The following is a 20,005-nucleotide window of genomic DNA, read 5'->3' as shown; positions in this document are numbered from 1 at the left end:
TTCAGTGGGGGAGAGGATGTGGCACTATGGCCAGAGCTCTCGAATTTGGAACTGGGGAACCGGGTTCAGCCTTCATGACCAGTCCACCAGACCACTCTACTGAGGGAGCACATTCCCATGTTAGACCTTAGAAGGCCCCACTAGACCTTAGAAGGCTTGATATCTTAGCACAAGCAGGTGTACCCTAGTTGTGTCAATTGTGGGTTAACCTTGAAGGCCTGTCCACCACAATCCATACTGAAGTTCATCTCCAGCCTTGCGGGCAGACCTACGAAGCAGCACACCCTAGAGCAACAGTGATCCAATCGCTGTGACTCTGTCACTGAGGTCACATGAACCTTGAGCAGGTTAGGGCGATGCGAACGGTGTGACCTCACTGGGTACCTATTTTGGGTGGATGCGTAGTGTTTGCAAGTATATTATGGTTTGAAAAAACTTGCTGCCTCCTTCCTGGCCTCCAGCAATTTTCAGAAACAATAAAAATGTCATGATAACTTTGGTGATTAATGTTCTTCTTAGAGAGAGATGGAGTTTTGTCTAGTGGAAGGGTTGACTCCTGGAAAGGTAGCACAGAGGGTTAATGTGCCTACTGCAAAGAACATGTTACATGCAGATCACAAAGTGCACTTTTTTCATGGGGGGACCATGATGAATGGTCATTTAATGTCAGCTGTAGATGATGGATCCCTGAACAGTGTCATGTATGTGCATGTTTGCATTGTGCTGAGGGGATTACCAGGTAATTATTCACGCAGCTCTCTGATGGATGTCACATGCGGTTTTTCTGAGTCCCCAGATAGATCATGCAGTCTGTGTGTTCTCTTTTGTACTGCCAGTCACCGGTGTATTCAACTGTGTAGCCTTGGACTGTGCCCTGTATGTGCATGTAACTTGCATGATCGAGGTAACTATTAGTGGCGATACTACGTGTCTCTCGGACCTCTTTCAAGTGGTCGCCGTCCTTTTTCCCCAACAACCCCCCCTCCCCAGGGGCAGCAATCTGAGAGATAGCCCCGGGCGCCACAAGCTCTAGCTACGCCTCTGCCCCCGATGTCTCTTTTATGCATTCCTGCTGCATGATCGTGCAGCAGGAATGGCCACTAGCGCCAGGGTTTTTTATCTTTTCTTAGGTTTGGGGTTGTTTGGGGGAGCGGCTCCTTAGGCAAGGGTCGCTTCCCTTATGGCCATATTATTTTTTAAATATTTTAAAGTGCAAACAAAATCAAAGAGGTAGCAGACGATACCTTACAAGAGGAAAAAGTGATGTGTGCATGTTACAAAAGAGTACAAAATACAAGTAGAGGTAAAATACTGCAATAAATGGCAGACACTCAGAAAACAAGAGCAAACGTTACGCTACACGAGGCAATGGTGGTAATTGTGCATGTATCAAAAGCAAACAAAATACAAGAGGTAGCAAACAATACATTACAAGAGGAAAAGTGACATGTGTGCAAGTTACAAAAGAGTACAAAGTACAAGTAGAGGTATAAAAGTGCAATAAATGGCAGACACTCAAAACACAGGAACACACTGGGAAGGCACTTCTATAGGCATGGAGAATAGAATTTCCTATAATGTAAATACTTCCTTCAGATAATAGAGAAGGCGTGAATTAAGTTTGGAAGTGTCTTTGGAGGAGGAGAACTTTGAGGTCAGTTTGGAAGGACTGGGAAGAGGGGGTGGTCCGGAGCTGAGGCTGAGTTCCAGATTCTCGCCGCGTTGCCTGTAAAGGATTGGGCCATCGATCTTTCCTTCTTGAAAGTGGGAGGTTCAAGCAATAAATTTTGCACAGTGCGTGATGGTCTAGAGCCTCCAGAGACTTTCAGTTTATTCGCCAGATAGCGAGGAGAGGAGGAGTGCAAGGCTTTGTGGGTGATACAGGCATTCTTGCAGATAGATCTTGCCTCGATGGGAAGCCAACGGAGGGTGGATAAAATGGGTGTGATGTGGTCGCTTCTTTTGGCCCCATATATGAAACGAGCTGCTGAATGGAGAACATATTTATGGGGGAACAGGTGGGATTTGTGCAGGCCAGTAAGAAGAGAATTGCAGTAGTCCAATCTGGAGAGAACCAGCGATTGGACCCGGGTTTGAAGGTCTTGCTCCGGGAAGAAGCGCCAAATCCCCCAAAGAAGGTGCAGGAAGTGATGTGGGAGAGTAGATTGAGTTTTTTGTCGAGTATGACACTAAGGGATTGTGCGCTGTCAACAATGATGGATTTTTTGTTAAGTAGATTCTTCTGATCCATCCATGACAGAGAAAGTGAGGAGGAGAGGAGGAGGAATTCAGTTTTGGAGGGATTCTGAATCAGTTGATGAGTTAACATCCAGTTTTGAATGGATTCGAGAGTAGAGTTTAGGATGGAGAGATCGTGAGTGGATGTGTCTGCCCCCGGGGGGGGGCAGATTTTTAATTTACTATTGTATTTGCTGTTTGGGGGAGCGGCCCCTTGGACAAGGCTCGCTCCCCTTTATGGGAGCATGATTGTGGCCATTTCTGCACTCTTTGGGTGGAAGGATAGCAGTATGTTTTTAGGCCCATCTGCCTCCAAGGGGGTCAGAAGCCACTAGACACCTGTGTTTTTTAAATTTTTGTGTTGGGGAGTGGCCGCAAGGGTTGCTCACCTTTTACGGGAGTGACTATTTAATTTATACTCTTAGGTCCACCTACCCCTTATCTTTGTTGGTGGATTGTGTGTGGATTGGTGCATTATATGCATATGTGACATTAATGTTTTTTTCTCCTTTTTATTCTAGTCTAAAGCTTTTGATTCCTGTTTCCGGTTTCAACAGTGGTTGTTCTGCAGTTTTGTGTAGGTGCATTTTTTTGGTAAGAAATTCTTTTTTTGTTGTATTTACTCCAAATGAGTAATATTATAATGTTTGAATGATTTGTTTTGTAAGTGATGTCATAATGGCAGCATATTTAGTTAGTGGTTTGAGCATGAAATTCTTTGCGATGTGTTTTGCATGGTCTTATGTGTAATTTCTTTTCTCTTTCTTTTTTAGTGGGATATTGTTGATCCATCCTGTGTCTGTGCAGAGTAGGTGGTGGTGAGTAGTTTAGCTGCCTCTGGCAAGTGAGTGGTATTGTTTTGGAGTATATTTGTGTTTTTGATAAAGGTGCTTTTTGTTTATTACTTATTTTACAAAGTGTTTGTTGTTGTTGACTTGTTTGACTAGTTACCTTTATTAGTAAGCATTATGGCTAGCCGTAGAATGACTGCTCAACAGGTGGTTGGTATGCTTCTTGAATCTTCTTCTGAGCATGATTATGAGACTGACAGTGCGTCTGAGGGAGAGGAGGGAGGGAAAGATTCTGGCAGTGAGTTTTCTCTCCACATGGAATCATCGGATGATTAAGGTACTCTCAGTGCAGCTGAAGGTACTCTTGGTGTGGATGAAGCAACTCTCAGTGCGGATAAAGTGCCTGTTTTAGAAGAGGAAACTGCTGTGCCGATGGTGCAAGAGGCATCTGGATTGCAGTCTGAGGCTGCTAGGCTTCCTACTGGAAGTGCTGGACTTTGGGTTGATCCAAACATGGTGCAGCCGGTGTTGCCTGCCTTTAGCGGTGATGAAGGGTGTAGAGTGGATTGTGAACATTTATGCTGAACAGTTTTTGAGGGACAACAGTGACAAACTTAGGCCCCAGTCTAGAGCTACCCGGTGGACTCCCACAAATCTGGAAGATATTAAGAAGTTTTTGGGTTTTACTTTATTGATGGGTGTGGTAAGGAAGCCAAACTTGGCTTCATATTGGTCTACTAGCCCCTTGTTGGCAACTGCCATATTTCCTGCAGTTATGACTCGTAATCGGTATTTACTTTTGCTACGTATGCTGCATTTTGTTGATAATTCTATGGCGTTGCCACGAGATCACCCTGACTGTGACCGTCTTTTTAAGATTCGGCCCGTTCTTGATCACTTTGTAGATTGATTTTCTGAGCTCTATACTCCAGGGAAAGAAATATCTATTGAAGAGTCTTTGGTCTTGTTCAAGGGCCGTTTGGTATTTAGGCAGTACATCCCTAGCAAGAGGGCACGCTATGGAATTAAGCTGTATATATTGTCTGAGAGTAGGACAGGATATGTTTTTAATTTTCGTGTGTACACTGGTAGAGATTCTACTTTTGACCCCCCAGGTTGTCCGTCCACTTGTGGAGTTTCAGAGAAAATTGTGTGGGTTCTTGCTAGAAGACTGTTTAACAGAGGTCACCATTTGTACCTTGATAACTTCTATACTGCTGTGCAATTATTTAAGGAATTGTATAAAGTGGACACTTTTGCATGTGGCACAATCTGCTCTAACCGTAAAGGTTATCCGAAAGAGTTTGTTTGCAAAATACTTCAGAGGGGGCAGTGCAGTTCCTTGCGTAGTAATGAACTACTAGCTGTAAAATTTGTGGACAGGAGGGATGTGTACATGCTGACTACCATCCATGATGAGAGTACTTCACCTGTGGCTGTTTGGGGTCAGGTTGCTGAAGTGCGCAAACCTGTGTGCGTTCTAGACTACAATAAGCACATGGGTGGTGTTGGCAGAGTAGATCAGAGGTTGGAACCTTACACTGCTATTCGGAAGGCTAATGTTTGGTATAAGAAGTTGGCCATCCATTTCTTCGAATTAGCAAGTTTCAATGCTTTTATTGTGTTCAAGGAGTGTTCTCCTGCGTCAAAGATGACATTTCTTCAGTTTCAGCACTCTGTGATAGCTAGCCCTGTTGTTGTGGAACAGGCAAGTGTTCCTAGATTTGGAGTGGTGGAGGATGTGGCTCGATTGAAAGATCGCCACTTTCCTGATTACATTCCTCCCACATCTGCAAAAGATTTTCCCACTAGGAGATGTAGAGTCTGTTGGCGAAGAGGTATGTGGAAGGAGTCTCGTTATTTCTGTCCCGGGTGTCCTTCCAACCCTGGGCTGTGTATGCCTGCGTGTTTTAGAGCGTACCACGCGCAAAAGAAATTTTGGGAGCTTCCATAAGTGGTAAAGTGAAGTGCCTGGTCTTTATTGTTTAAAAAAATTATTCTGTTTCAAGGTTGGCATTAGTGCTATGTATTTAGTTTCAGATTTTGTGTTAGTAGTTTTGTATCTATTTGCAATTTGTTTGTGTTTTTTGGTATATAATATCCTAAATGTGATGGCGGTGTGTGTAGGTTGGTGCTTGTCTGGAGGTGTGCGTGGAATGGCGCTTGGCTGGCGGTGTGTGTGTTCTGGTGCTTGGCTGGCAGTGTGCGTGGACTGGCGCTTGGCTGGCAGTGTGCGTGGAGTGGCGCTTGACTGGCGGTGTGCGTGGACTGGCGCTTGGCTGGCGGTGTGCGTGGACTGGTGCTTGGCTGGCGGTGTGCGTGGACTGGTGCTTGGCTGGAGGTGTGTGTGGACTGGTGCTTGGCTGGCGGTGTGTGTGGAGTGGCGCTTGGCTGGCGGTGTGCGTGGACTGGCGCTTGGCTGGAGGTGTGCGTGGACTGGCGCTTGGCTGGAGGTGTGTGTGGACTGGCGCTTGGCTGGCGGTGTGCATGCACTGGCGCTTGGCTGGTGGTGTGTGTGGACTGGAGCTCGGCTGGCGGTGTGTGAGTAGTGACTTGCTGCTGGTCACTACACACACTGCTAGCTGAGCGCCACTCCACGCAATCCATCAGTTTGTGTAGTTGCTGTGTCAGGAATGTGGGCGTGTGGAAGTGATGGGCCCTTGAATGGCGCTGTCTGCTTGTGTGAGTGTTGTAATGTGATGGGCCCGCGGCTGGCGGCGTGAATGTTTTGTATGTGTCACACGTATGAAAGGTGTATGAACGGCCTGTAAAGAGGTTTGTGCCTTGTCGTGGCTTTACAGCTCAGGAGCTGTGAGTCAATGCTTCAGTTTCTCGTCCTTTCAATTATTAATAGTGCATTTCATTTTTGTGAAATCACTTGCTAATACAATTGTATATACTGAACCATTACTCACCCTCGTGCCAAATCCAAACAGTATGTGTGTGTGCTTTAGGATTAGATGGCTGTGCAGTAATATTTGTCTTTTTTGTCTTCCTGAAGCAGGGTGTACCTTGTCCCTTTTTGTGAATGTTGTGATGTGTTGGTTTTGTGCCTGGTGGTGTGATTGGTCTTGTGTGTATCACGTATGAAAGGTGTGTGAATGGCCTGTAAAGCGGTTGGTGCCTTGCCGTGGCTTTACAGCTCACGATCTGCGAGTCATTGGTTCAGTTTTTTGTCCATTTAGTTATTGACAGTGCATTTCATTTTTGTGAAATCTCTTGTTAATAAAATGTAATATACTGAACCATCACTCACCCTCGTGCCAAATCCAACCAGTATGTGTGTGTGTTTGAGGAATAGATGGCTGTGCAGGAATCTTTGTCTTTTTTGATTCTCTGCCAAGGTGTATGTTCATGTAAGAATAACCCACCAACTGTAGATATTGTCGTAAACCCATGGTGTTGAAAATTGAAATAGCGGTGTGAGTAAGCATTTACTGAAGACATGAATTCCCCTATATGACCGAGTTTCTCTTGTTATGTTGACTAAAGTCTGGACTCCATTTTTGTATTGTCATGCCTCCACGTGTGCAGCACGAGAAGAGTCCTATCTTCGTGTTAGTTGCTCTTGCAATCTGCCTAGTAACAGTCTATAAATAGCTCCTTTGTCTGTCTGGCGCATGCCCAGACTTGACCACATCTGTTATCAGTTAGTCCTTGCTTGACCATGTTTTCGCGGGCTCAAGGAGTGTGTCAGCTCCGCCCATATATTGATTCTGTATCGAAAATGACCATAAAAGGTAATATTCTTTGCCTCATGTTGTATCCACCCACTTATGAGCCCCACTTTGTGTATAAAAGGGGACCGTGTACGCAAGTTCTTTGTGCTACTCTATGCAATACTGAAGGGTGTTGTATGGATTGTAGGACCACCCTTAAGGGTTAATAAACTATGTCTTTGTACTTTGCAGTTTCCGTGCCAACTTCCTTATAGATTCCATTGCAGAAGAGCGAACCCTTGTGTCCTGCGGGCCTAGCTGGGGCCTGTATTCATCAATTGGCGCCCGTCACGTGGGGCTCATCGGCGACTCGGATGCTCGAAGGATTGGTCGTGACGAAGGTGAGGAATTTGGCCGGGGATGTGATCACTGCCAGAGGCACTTTAGTCCTGGCATCCCGAGGTTTTCTTCCTTCCCTTCCGAGCTGACCATCTGGGTGGCGCCGGTCCTCGACTGAGACCTCTTCTGTCGGTCCTGCCGTGACAGCCGTTTGGGCGAATTTTGGAGCTTGGCAGTTGGAATCTGGACTCTTGATTGGTAAGAACCGTTGTACGGTACTTGCTCCGAGTTTTTGAAGCCTGGTTTGGCTATTTGAGTTTGATTTGTGATGACCGGTCATATCTTGTATTGATTATTGTGAGAATATATGCGTTGCAACACATATAGGCAGGTAATGTGGAGATATTTCTCCGGAACTGTGTAACTTTGAACGGCACAACGTTTAAGTGCCATTTTTTTGATAATACTGCATATTTTGCATTATTTTTGAGCATGCCTGCTTTTAGCGCACTCCATAAGTGGTGCTGCTGCTTTGGAAACCGGTTCAACCTCGAGGAATCTGCTCCAGCTCCCCCAGAGGGGACTCCTAATAGGGATATGTATGTGAAGCATGGTCTTTCTTCCATAATGTACAGCACAATATGGAGGAAATACACCAGAAAGGATCCTGAGTTACGATGGCCTTTGTATGGATCGTTTGATATGCGTAAGATTGAGTATGTGGAACAGTGTATGTGTAAACGGCGTGCTCGTCAAGACATGTTTGAATGTGTGCGATTATGGGTGAAGGAAGTGCGTGAGCGAGAGAAACGTGAGAAAGCGCTGTTTGATAAAGAGCAACGGAAGAATGATCATGTGCGAGCACAGGAAGCGAAGCGTCGGGAGGAAAGAGAACAGACGGAGAGACAAGAGAAAGAGCGTAGGTTGCAAGTCTCGGGTCAATATGCTGTCCGTCAGTCACTTTATCCTGTCCTTAATAATCCTGACGATGATTTTTATTTACTAGATCGCTCTCCGCCCCCTTATGTTGGCGCGTCTGCCCCGGGGCCACAGGATTCTGGATCGGTGTCGGGTAAGGTAGACACGCGGTCCATGTTATCGGCTGACCGAATGGGTGAGCTTCGGCAAGTTTCCTATCGTGCACTTAAGGGCAAGTTATCCCTTGCTGAATTGTTGAATTCTTGGGAGAAGTGGCAGGATAGAGAGAAGTTGTATTTTTTTGGGCCACTTTTCTGATGAAGTGATTGCTGCTTTCCGGAAATATTCCAGCGTCTTTGAGCCTGATGATGTGGTATCAAATGCTAAAGCATTGCGTAATGGTGTTTTCTCTCCCTCTAAGGCGCCTGATGCGGTTCGACGGCTGTTTGCATTACGGGACGCGTTGAGTGACCTTAAAGAGAAAGCGCGCCAGAAAGCTGAGGAGGAAAAGCAGTCGGCTTCACGTGTCGGTGATGACCAATCATCTACCTCCCACTCAGATAAGAGCGACCTAGTGCATGCTAAACCAATGCGAGAGGCGGCACCTTTGTATGTTCCTCCTAAAGGAGCGGGAACTAGTTCGGATATTACCTCCGCCGATGCTAAGGGATATTTTGTGTACAATTGGGTTTATACTCCCTGGCATAGGGCTGACGTCATGGCATTAAAGAATGCGTTGCCTGATCCCCGCAAGAATCCAGCGGCCTTTTACGAAGAAGTCGAGGGGGCCTTGAATTCTTGTACTATGACCTTAGCAGATATAGATCTGTTCTTTGGGCTTATTTTACCACCGGATATGTGGCGATCCGTACGGAAGGTGGACGATGTTGCCGCTTTTAAGGCTCGGTGGTCTGAGCTTGAGGATGAGGATAGGGAGAGGAAGCCCGCGCAGAAACCACCTCAAATATTTTAGATCTCCCTGCTGCTATTCTGACTAAGTTGAAAACAATCATTCCCCCTAAAAAGATTGACTGGAACATGTTAGCCTCGTGTAAGCAGAAAGCCGATGAATCAGTTGCAGATTTCTTTACGCGCTTTGAGGAGACGTTTCATGATTTTAGTGGTCAGTCCCTTACGGATGATACGGGTCGGCACCTTTTTGCTGATAAATATGTGGCGAATTTATTACCGGCAATAGCGGCCCGCCTAAAGGCGAGTGAAAGTTCTTGGTCCACGGCGTCTCTGACAGCCCTCCTGACTATAGCTCAATATTATGAGCGTCAGGAGCAAGAAGCGAAGGGGCAGGAGGAGAAGAAGTCGAAAGATTTAAAAACGAAGGTGATGTTAGCGCAAGTGTATGGTCCGCCCCGTCGGGGTGTCAATAGAGGTAGGGGAGGATTTTATGGTCCTCCCTCGGGCCGATCTGATTTGAATAGGAATCAATGTGCGTATTGTAAACAAGTGGGACACTGGGCCAGAGATTGCCCGGCGTTGCATGCTTCGCGGCAGGGACACACTCAGGGTGGCCATAGAGGTAGAGGGAGTTTCTCAAATCTTAGGGGGAATTCTAACGATCACGCTCGTTTTGACCCTGCCGGGCAGCACCGAGATAGACCTAATGTCTTTGATCGGCAAAACCAGTATCAAGTGTCAGGGATTGACCGCTCTGGGTACCATGATTCTCAGCATGCATAGGAATGCGTTGGATGGGGGTTAGAATCAGTTGAGGTGCCGGTTGATCAGAAGGGTCCTTATGTATCAGCTGAGGTTTTGGGTTCTACTGATCAGTTCCTAGTAGATACAGGAGCGACTCGTAGTGCGCTGTCTAAACAATTGGTTCCGAGGGCTCCCCCATCTGGCTTAATGGTTACATCGGTAGGGTTTGATGGTACACTCTCCCGAAGCCCTCTTTCTCGGCCCCTCACATTTCAGGTTGATTCTTTTTCTGCACCCTGTCCATTTTTGCTTGCCCCGAACACGCCGGACAACATTATGGGTCTTGATATGCTAAAGCACTTCAGAGCTACGATCCGCTGCTCCCCCGCTGGTGTGCGTGTGATATTAAATGATAATCACCCTTTGTCTGAACGGATGTGTGTGGTTGCAGAGGATACCGTGTTAGCAACTCTCCCCCGTACTTTGTGGGCCGTTTCGGATACCGATGTAGGACAGATGGTGATTCCGCCTGTCCATATTAGTGTCAAGGAGGGGGCGGTGTTACCACGCCTCCCGCAGTATCGTATTTCCCAGGAGGGGGAGGAGGCCCTTATACAGATTGTGCAGGATTTGATTAAGGTGGGAGTAGTGGAGGAGGTTCCCTACAATGTCTGTAACAGTCCGATTCTACCCATTTTGAAAAAGGACACGGATGCCAAAGTTTATCGGTTTATCATTGATTTGAGAGAAGTGAACAAGATCGTGATACCTCAATATCCAGTGGTTTCTGATATCACGACGTTGCTTACTTTGGTCCCGCCTACGGCGACGACGTTTTCAGTCATTGATTTGAAAAATGCTTTCTTTTCGATTCCTATTCATCCCGACAGTCGATACCTTTTTGGTTTCACTCTGAATAATAGGTCTTATCGATTTTGTAGAGTTCCTCAGGGCTACACAGAAAGCCCTAGCATTTACAGTCAAGCTTTGAAAAGACAATTGGACTCCTTTGTTCTGCCCGAGGGTGTCGCCCTCATTCAATATGTCGATGACATCTTGTTGGCGGCTGACACTCCGGAGTTGTGTGAGAAGAGTACGTTGTCCTTGCTTTCCTTTTTGGCATCCCACAATCACATAGTATCTCGGAAGAAATTGCAGTTCTGTAGACCAAAGGTGACTTATCTGGGCCACCTTTTGTCTAAGGAGGGGCGTGCACTCACACCAGATCGTATCCAAGTAATTTTGGACACGCCAGCGCCTTCCACGCAGAAGGACGTGCGTGCATTTTTGGGTCTTGTTTCTTTTTGTAGGCAATGGATATTAGGGTTCTCACACATAGCCTAGCCATTATTAGCCCTTTTGACAAAAGACACACCTATTCCGCTTCCTTGGTCAAATGAGTGTGACGCTGCTTTCCAGCAATTACGACAGGCCCTTTGTTCAGCACCAGTGTTAGGGACCCCTAATTATACAAAACCTTTTTCGCTGTATGTGCATGAGAAAGATGGATGTGCATTATCAGTTTTAGTGCAGATGCACAGCGACAAGCAGCGCCCTTGTGCATATTTTTCGGCTGTACTTGATCCTGTTGCCCGAGCATTGCCTGGTTGTTTTCGCTCGGTTGCGGCGACAGCTGTGTCAATACGCCAAAGCGAGGGAATTGTGTTATCTCATAAGCTGTTGGTATTCGTCCCCCATGCTGTTGATGCCCTGCTTAATCAGACAAAGACGCAGCATTTGACCAGTGCCCGTTTAACGGGATATGAGCTGACGCTTTTGGCTCCTCATATTACGTTAAAGAGGTGCGTAACGTTAAATCCGGCCACATTGCTGCCGTTCCCCGAGACTCAGTCTGGAGCGCGGAAAGCACATGATTGTATTCTTGTGACTGAGAAACAAACAAAGGGTCGTATTGATCTCCAGGATACGCCCTTTCCAGATGTAGATGGAGAACTGTGGGTGGACGGATCATGCCTGAAGCTACCAGACGGTACGACTTCAGCAGCGTATGCAATTACCACACTGCAAACAATAGTGGAGACAGCACGCATACCACAGAAATCAGCTCAAGCAGCGGAACTGATAGCATTAACACAAGCATGTGAGCTCAGTACAGGATTGTGTGTGAATGTTTATACAGACAGCCGCTATGCTTTCGGAGTAGCGCACGATTTCGGCCTACTCTGGAAGGAGAGAGGGTTTCTAACGTCGCATGGAGTACAAATAATGCATGGAGAGTTAGTTCACAACCTTTTGACTGCATTGACATATCCGAGGAAAATTGCTATCATTAAATGTAGTGCCCATAAGAAAGTAGTTGATAAAGTTGGAGAAGGGAATGCGTTAGCAGACCGGGTGGCACGGGAGACTGCGATGCAGCCCGGTGCTACTGCCATGTATGTAGTGAAGTCGCAGGTAGAAAGATGGCACGATGCGAAGGAAGAAGTGCGGGAAATACAGAGGACCGCTTCTGATAAAGAACGGGAGCAATGGTCCAGTGAGGGAGAATTGGATGATGGGGGTTGTTGGAGAAATAAGCAGATGGATAGATGGAAGCTACCCACAGCTTTTGTACAACCTATGGTTCAGATGGCACATGGGCTAGCACATGTTGGAGCTTCCGCAATTGTAAAATTGCTTACACAAGTCTGGGAGCATCCAGAGATTGCTAGCGCGGCAAAGAGGGTGGTGCAGACCTGTATGATTTGCCTGAGGTACAACCCAGGAAAGGGTACTCGAACTCCAGCAGGAGGATTTGCGACACCTACTGCACCCTTTGAGGTTTTGCAGATGGATTACATCCAGCTTGAGCGCTGTAACAATTTGAAGTACGTTCTAGTAGTGGTATGTGCCTTTAGTAAATGGGTTGAGGCATACCCTACGAAAGACAATACTGCAATGACTACCGCCAAGATGCGATTGAAGGAGTTCTTCCCTCGATATGGCGTTTGTAGACTTCTGTGGAGTGATAACGGACCCCACTTTATAGCGGATGTTATAAAGTATGTTCTGAAGGGTCTGGGCATCACCCAGAAGTTTCACGCAGTGTTTCACCCTCAGTCTGCAGGACTAGTCGAGAAGTATAATGGTACACTGAAGCTCAAGATCGCTAAAATCCAAGCTTCGACATCTTTGACTTGGCCAGATGCTTTACCACTGGCATTATTGTCAATTAGATCGATACCGCACTCTCGAACCGGTCTTACACCGTACGAGATTATTTTCGGACGCCCAATGAATATTTGGGGTCCACCAAGACCTAAGGCTGTGTATGATGTACCTTGTGTAATGATGAATGATTATCTGGCGCAGTTAACGGATAACTTGGTTTCTATTCATCAACAGGTCCGGGAGGCGCTCCCTGATCGGTCCACCGGCGAAGGACATAGTCTCCGGCCTGGAGACTATGTTATGGTGAAGATTTTTGAAAGGACGAACAGCTTGGAGCCGAGATGGGTTGGTCCTGAGCAGGTCCTACTTGCAACGAGGACGGCTGTGCGGGTTTCCAACAGAAAGAATTGGATCCATTCCCTGCACTGTCGCAAAGTACCGCCCGGATTGGTGGAGCCTGCTGTATTGACCGATCAACGAGAGATTCTGACTGCAGAGAAAGGCCGTGCTGTGGAACCGAACGACACTGAGGAGCTCTTCCCGGACCACGCGACTCCTGGAGGAAAGCGATATCATCTCAGGCCAAGGAAGTGAATTCTTCAGTATTAGGACATGTTGTCAGAACGGCCCTTGGGTTAGTGAAACGGAGAGCCAATGAGGCAAGGGGGGGGGATCAGCCCTGCATTAGTGTAGCGACACCCGTCTTGGCCCGCTGGTGAAGAAATCGACCGCTGCCCAAGGGGAAGAGTTCTGACAAACCTTTTAGTTTCAGGAAGATATTGATTCTTTATTCTGACATGGAGAAAAAGAAAATCCTTTGTGCAACAGGTTTTATGCTTACAGTAGCTATTGTTGGGATAGCCACATGGTTTGTGGAGGATGTGACTCCTGCTCGAAAGTTACTTGCGTTGACTACTCCAGTGCCTGAGGAGCACTACTTTTATACCCTTCCGTATCAAGAATTGAAGCATCGTCAGTCTTATTTGAATAACACTTTCATCCAGATGTTGCATCATACCCACGTTGCCACGAATGCTACGAACTGTTGGATATGTGGTATGATGCCAGCTCATCAGAAGAAAGGAGGAACGCCATTCATACCTCTTCCTTTCTCTCATAATGGCTCTTGTAGAGCATGGTACACTTTGCTTTTTGCCACCCGGAAACCTACAGTGGGACGATTACTCTTCAGACTTAATAGGGAATGACATCAGGATAAAGATGGATACCCGCAAGCGAATGGGACAATTTGGGAATGGGAAGAGTATCGACCAGACAATGAATCGATTCCTTATATTTTCACGAACACCAGAGACACTGTGGGGAAAGACCGATTTGTGATTCAAGTGGCACAAGCTCAAGCGGACCTGTGTGTCCAGAGTGTGGGTTATATTCCTGTTGGTGTTAGTGATTGCATCACTATTCTAAATATCGACGGATTGAATAACAGTACCTTCTTAGCATCTCATAATACATACTTCGTATGTGGAAATAAAGGTTATTGCCGTTTGCCAGCCGGTTGGTCTGGAGCATGTTATGTAGCATTCCTATTACCCCCTGTATTCTTGGCGCCTGCATCTTATCATAAAGATTTGAAGTTGTTGAATAATGTGACTGTAAATAGGTATAAACGTACTCTATCGATTGATGACGTGGACCAGACTGACACCAGTCTGCAGCAGTATATTGATTTTAATTTAGGACTGTTTTTCTTTGTTGGAGCTGCCCTAAATAGTAGGAAAGTTCGAAGGTTAACAAGAGTGGTAGAGGCTGTGACAAATCAAACCGCTGCTGCTCTTGGGAATCTTACGGAAGAATTACAGATTACTAGAATTGTTGCATTGCAGAATCGCATGGTGTTAGATGTTATGTTAGCTGACCGAGGTGGAGCTTGTAAAATTATCGGAAGTAGTTGTTGCGTGTTTATTCCTGACCACACGCCATCAGTTTATAATGCTATCAATAAACTGCATAAAATTGCAGCTGAAATCCATACAGAAAATGGTACTTGGACCTTTTCTGGATGGTTTTGGGCGTTGATCACCACATGGGGGTGGAAGGTCTTAACTGGTCTCTGTATCATTGTGGCAGTTGTGTTTTCTTGTTGCATTTGTATTCAATGTGGTCCTTTACTCTGTTCCCCATGTATGTCACTCTGCATTCCTGATAAGAAAGCTATTGCCAATGTCACTTACCAGAAACATCTGACTAAAGAAATAGAAGAAATGATGGAGATTGACATATACGATGTCCTCAGTAAATGCTGAAAGGGTCGTCTGTTGAAAATTGAAATAGCGGTGTGAGTAAGCATTTACTGAAGACATGAATTCCCCTATATGACCGAGTTTCTCTTGTTATGTTGACTAAAGTCTGGACTCCATTTTTGTATTGTCATGCCTCCACGTGTGCAGCACGAGAAGAGTCCTATCTTCGTGTTAGTTGCTCTTGCAATCTGCCTAGTAACAGTCTATAAATAGCTCCTTTGTCTGTCTGGCGCATGCCCAGACTTGACCACATCTGTTATCAGTTAGTCCTTGCTTGACCATGTTTTCACGGGCTCAAGGAGTGTGTCAGCTCCGCCCATATATTGATTCTGTATCGAAAATGACCATAAAAGGTAATATTCTTTGCCTCATGTTGTATCCACCCACTTATGAGCCCCACTTTGTGTATAAAAGGGGACCGTGTACGCAAGTTCTTTGTGCTACTCTATGCAATACTGAAGGGTGTTGTATGGATTGTAGGACCACCCTTAAGGGTTAATAAACTATGTCTTTGTACTTTGCAGTTTCCGTGCCAACTTCCTTATAGATTCCATTGCAGAAGAGCGAACCCTTGTGTCCTGCGGGCCTAGCTGGGGCCTGTATTCATCAATGGGAGTTCATGGTGATGTCTCTCTTGTGAATTCCAAAAAGTTATTTTATCCACAATGTCCTGCAAACCTCAAAATGTCTGTCACATTTTCCTTGCAATATTGTGCCGAAATTCTCAAGCTGTAGAAACAAACAACTAATTATGTCAAAACGATCTGGTTTTGCAAGGGGGTCAACTGCCTTTTTGGCCCGTGCTTGGCAGCCATCTAGGGAAACCTACCAGACCCACACATTTCTGAAAACTGGACACCTGGGGGCTTCCAGGGAGGTAAGGTTTGCGTGGATCCCAGAACGTTTCCGTACCCAGAATCTCTTGCAAACCTCAATTTTAGATGAAAAAATCACTTTTTTCACACATTTTTGTGTGGGAAAGTTGTGGCATCAACGGGCTCACTCAAATTTCGCACCACCCAGAGTTCCCCCTGGGTCTCCCGGTAAAATTGGTGCCTCACTTGTGTGGGATGCCCAAGTACCCGCAACAGGCAAGGGCTCAAAACATAGTGAGGCAACATCAAAATTGCCTATCTCAAAACCACCTAGTTTTGCAAGGTGGGGTCACTTGGGTTTATGGCCCGGTGCTCGGCGGCCATCTAGGGAAACCTACCAAACCCACGCATTTCTGAAAACTAGACTCGCGGGGACTTCCAGGGAAGTGAGGTTTGCGTGGATCCCCCAAAGTTTCCTTACCCAGAATTCCTTGCAAACCTCAATTTTAGCTGAAAAAATCACTTTTTTCACACATTTTTGTGTGGGAAAGTTGTGGCATCACCGGGCTCACTCAAATTTCCCACCACCCAGCGTACCCCCGGGTCTCCCGGTAAAAATGGTGCCTCACTTGTGTGGGAGGCCCAAGAACCCGCGACAGGCAAGGGCCCAAAACGTAGTGAGGCGACATCAAAATTGCCAATCTCAAAACCATCTGGTTTTGCAAGGTGGGGTCACTTGGGTTTATGGCCCGGTGCTCGGCGGCCATCTAGGGAAACCTACCAAACCCACACATTTCTGAAAACTACACACCCGGAGGCTTCCAGGGAGGTGAGGTTTGCGTAGATACCCCAACGTTTCCTTACCGAGAATCCCCATCGCAAACTTCAATTTATCTGAAAAAATGACTTTTTTCACAAATTTTTGTGTGGGAAAGTTGTGGCATCACCGGGCTCACTCAAATTAACCCACCACCCAGCGTTCCCCCAGGTCTCCCGGTAAAAATGGTGCCTCACTTGTGTGGGAGGCCCAAGTATCCGCGACAGGCAAGGGCCCAAAACGTAGTGAGGTGACATCAAAATTGCCTATCTCAAAACCACCTGGTTTTGCAAGGGGGTCACTTGGGTTTTTGGCCCGGTGCTCGGCGGCCATTTAGGAAAAACCTACCAAAACCATACATTTCTGAAAACTAGACACCCGGGGGCTTCCAGAGAGGTAAGACTTGCGTAGATCCACCGAAGTTTCCTTACCTAGAATCCCCTGCAAACCTCAGTTTTAGCAAAAAAAATCACTTTTTTCACACATTTTTGTGTGGGAAAGTTGTGGCATCACTGGGCTCACTCAAATTTCCCACCACCCAGCATTCCCCCGGGTCTCCAGGTAAAAATGGTGCCTCACTTGTGTGGGAGGCCCAAGTATCCGTGACAGGCAAGGGCCCAAAACGTAGTGAGGTGACATCAAAATAGCCTATCTCAAAACCACCTGGTTTTGCAAGGGGGGGTCACTTGGGTTTTTGGCCCAGTGCTCGGCGGCCATCTAGGGAAACCTACCAAAACCATACATGTCAGAAAACTAGACACCCGGGGGCTTCCAGGGAGGTATGGCTTGCGTAGATCCCCCAACGTTTCCTTACACAGAAATCCCTTCAAATCTCAATTTTAGCTGAAAAAAAACACTTTTTTCACACATTTTTGTGTGGGAAAGATGTGGCATCACCGGGCTTACTCAAATTTCCCACCACCCAGCGTTCCCCCAGGTCTCCCGGTAAAAATGGTGCCTCACTTGTGTGGGAGGTCCAAGTACCCGCGACAGGCAAGGGCCCAAAACTTAGTGAGGCGACATCAAAATTGCCTATCTCAAAACCACCTGGTTTTGCAAGGGGGGTCACTTGTGTTTTTGTCCCGGTGCTCGGCGGCCATCTAGGGAAACCTACCAAACCCATACATTTCAGAAAACTAGACACCCGGGGGCTTCCAGGGAGGTATGGCTTGCGTAGATCCCCCAACGTTTCCTTACCCAGAATCCCCTGCAAACCTCAGTTTTAGCAGAAAAAATCACTTTTTTCACACATTTTGTGTGGGAAAGTTGTGGCATCACCGGGCTCACTCAAATTTCCCACCACCCAGCATTTCTCTGGGTCTCCTGGTAAAAATGGTGCCTCACTTGTGTCAATGTACCTTAGATGCGACACGCTGGGCAACGAAATTGTTGCAGCGATGCAGATGCGTTGAAGTTCTTGGTGCAAAAGAAATAAAGACGGGATCTTCCAGATGCGTTACGCTTCTCCGATGTTGTGAGAAGGCTCGACTCGATGCGTCAGCTACAGCGGCGTCACCCTTCACGAGATGCGACGACAGCGGCCCTGGCAGCGGCACTCTCCTCCGACATTGCGAGATGCTTCCGCTCGATGCGATGCTGCAGCGGCGACACCCCTTCTGCGAGATGCGACGACAGCGGCTCCAATGGCAACACGCTTCCTCCTCGATGCGAGACTCTTCTCTCGATGCGGTGCAATGCGACAGCTGCGATGGCTGCGATGGCGACACGCTTCTTCGGCGTTGCGAGACACTTCCGGAATGATGCGAGACGCTTCCGCTCGATGCGATGCTGCAGCGGCGACACTCTCTGCGAGATGCGACGACAGCGGCTCCGACGACGGCACGCTTCTCTTCCTTGCGTCACGCTTCCAGCTCCTTGCAACACGCAGTCCCTCAGAAGGACCAACAACAGCAGCAGGCACTTCCAAAAGACTTTGGGGAGCTGAGGATGAAGTCCACTGGTTCTGGGACTTCGTTCAGGGGGCAAGCTCAGTTCAAGCCCTTGGAGATCTTTTAAGCACAAGTTGAAATAAAAGTCTTTGTAGTCTTTTCTCCTCTCCTTCAGCAGCAAGGCAACCACTGCAGGCCATTCCCCCAGGTCAGGGACAGTTACTCCTCCTACAGCTTTCCCAGTTCCTTCTCTTCTGGCAGAGGTTCTTCTTGTTTCAGCAGTATCTGATCTAATTTCTTGGGTGCAGGGTCCCAATACTTATACCCCTAATTCCTTTGTTCCTCTGGGGGTAGAGGGGCCTTTGCCCAGTCCAAACCAGTTCTTGAGCACTCTGTTGACATGACTCTGCCTTTCTATTCAGGGTGCAGGGCAGAGACATCAGCCGCTCCGCAGGCGGTGGAGCCAGCATTGTGGTAGCAGAGCACAACCCTATTCAGAGCCCAGGTGTACTCCTCCCACCCATCTGACTGACAATCTTCCTATTCACCACCAGGCTGCCTAGCCCTGCCCCTCTGGGTTTCCCCAGCCCTGTCACTCACACAACCAGACAGGCAGATACACATCACAGCAGAGGCGGGCTGAAATGGTCAAGCAAGCAAATACCAACTTTCTAAAAGTGGTATTTGCAAACACAGAATATTAAAATAAACTTTACTAAAAGATGTATTTTATTATTCTGAGTTCAGGCATACTAAACTCGAATTTCTACCATGTTCCCTGGTTCTGTTAGGATCATAGAATGTAACAATTCTAACAGCCCATTCTGGCCTATGGAGAACAGGTAGCCTTACAATAGTGAAAAACGTAAATGGCTGTAATTCACTATTAGGACATGCCACACACATCATGGCTTGTCCTACCTTATGCTTACAATGCACCCTGCCCTAGGGCCTACCATAGGGGTGACTGATATGAAGTTAAGGGAAGGTTTAGGGACTGGCAACTGGGTGCACTTGCCCAGTCAGCATGACAGTACCAGACTGCATGCAGGTTCTGCAATGGCAGACCTTAGATACATTTTACCAGGCCGCTTCTGTGGGTGGCACAACCAGTGCTGCAGGCCCACCAGCAGCATTTGTATTTACAAGCCCTGGCACTCCTGGTGCACTTTACTGGGGCCTGACAGTAAACCAAAAAGGCCAATCATGGAATTCAACCAACATATACATTTTAAATAGGGAGCACTTGCACTGTGGCACTGGTTGGCAGTGGCACAGTGCTCTGAGCGGCCAACACCATAAAAACACTTGAGGCACAGCGACAAAAAGTGGAAGGGAGACTCACGCCAAGGTGCCAGGTCTAACACGTGTCCCCTCCAGCTGAAAAGTGGGGAGAACTACCCTAGCCCAGGGAGTTCCTCATCACTAAGGCGGAAAAATCTGGACAGACCGTCAGCATTGGCGTGATCTGTACCAGGACGATGTTCCACCGTGAAATCCATACCCTG

The sequence above is a fragment of the Triturus cristatus genome, chromosome 2_1 (assembly GCF_964204655.1).
Source record: "Triturus cristatus chromosome 2_1, aTriCri1.1, whole genome shotgun sequence".
Classification (NCBI taxonomy): domain Eukaryota; kingdom Metazoa; phylum Chordata; class Amphibia; order Caudata; family Salamandridae; genus Triturus; species Triturus cristatus.
This window is presented reverse-complemented; position numbering follows the sequence as displayed.